Genomic DNA, 1,723 nt, shown 5'->3' with positions numbered 1-1,723 from the left:
TCTGGGTAGTTTAGGTCACCCATGACAATAACATCCCTTGACGTAACCGCCTCCATAAGCTAACTGGAGAAGTCCTAGTCTAGCTCTTCCCCCTGGTTGGGTGGTTTGTAGTAGACACCCACTGTAAGGTCCCTTTCGCCATGCCCCGCTTGTAGTTTGACCCATAGTGTCTCTGCCCCACCCTCCTTGAACCCAAATCTAATCCTTGATGATGTGAGGTGCTCTTTGACATAGAGCGCAACCCCCCCCCCCCCACCTTTCCTCTCTGTCCTGTCTCTTCTCTATAGGTGTACTCCCGAATGCCCACCGCCCAGTCATAGGTAGGGTCCCACCAGGTTTCTGTGAGCCCTACTAAGTCTGGGTTCTTACTTGCAATCAGGAGGCATAGATCCTCCTGCTTACACCCCATACTACGAGCATTAGTGTAGAGGCACCTGAGGCCTCCTGAGGGTGCTCGTGCCTTCCTCCCACTCCCAGGGCAGTTGTGGCCCCCTGCTCCTCGGACACTGATACTTACCTGTGCTTCCCTTCCTCTTGTCACCCTGCGTGCTGGTGAAGCATCCTCTCCTCTCAAAGTGGCCCCTCCCCCCGGTGAAGCTAGTTTAAAGCCCGCCGTACAAGATCAGCCAACCTAGAGGAAAAGATATGTCTGCCATTAGGGGAGAGGTGAAGCCTATCCCACCCCAGCATGCCCTCCTTACAAAAACATGGGTCATTGTCTAAAAACCTAAAGCCTGCCTCATGGCACCGGCTCCAAAGCCGCCGGTTAACCACATCAATGCAGGCCTCATGACGCCTACCCCGTCCACTTACTGGGAGAATGGAGGAAAATACCACCTGAGCTCCCGTCCTCTTCAGTTGGTGTCCCAAGGCCTTATAGTCCTCCATGGTTCTTTGGGTAAATCAGGTATTTTTTATTAGACCAACTCTAATAGGTCCTTTTTTTGTGGAACCTGGGAAGTAGTCCTGCAAAACAAGTTGATTTGGAGAATGGGGCTGAGTGTATATCTAGCAAATTCACAGATGACACCAAGCTGAATGAAGCTGCATACACTCTGGAGGGTGGGGCTGGGATCCAGAATCTGGATAAACTGAAGAAATGGTCCAGAAATCAACTCAGATGAAATTCAGCAAGGACAAGTATAAAGTCCTGGAATGGAATAATTGCAGGCACAAATGGAGACTGAGGAATGATTGGCTAGGCTGCAGAAGGACCTGGGTTTACAGTGGACCATAAACTGAATGACCCAAGAGCATGCTCTTGTTCCACAAAAGACCAACCTCATACTGAGCTGTAGTAACAGGAGTATCACTTGCAAACCAAAGCAAGTGATTCTTTTGCTTTATTCAGTACTGAGGAAGCGTCACCTAGAATACTATGCCCAGTTGTGGGCCCCCATACTTCAAGAGATACGTGGACAGATTGGAAAGAGTCCAGCAGAGAGCAAGGGGGCACTTGCCTGCCTGTACACTAATGCCAGGAGCTTGGGGAATAAGCAGGAGGAGCTCATCCTCCTGCTCGGTGCAAACAATTACGATGTCATAGGGATAACGGAGACCTGGTGGGACTCCACCCATGACTGGACCACGGGTATAGATGGCTATACCCTGTACAGGAGGGATCGTGTAGAGAAAAGGGGCGGGGGGTAGCTCTCTATGTTAAGGAAAACTACACATCCCTGCAAGCCAATATTGGCGACCAGGGTGGACAGCTGGAGACCCT

This window comes from Alligator sinensis, unplaced genomic scaffold (assembly GCF_000455745.1).
Source record: "Alligator sinensis unplaced genomic scaffold, ASM45574v1 scaffold125_1, whole genome shotgun sequence".
NCBI lineage: Eukaryota > Metazoa > Chordata > Crocodylia > Alligatoridae > Alligator > Alligator sinensis.
This window is presented reverse-complemented; position numbering follows the sequence as displayed.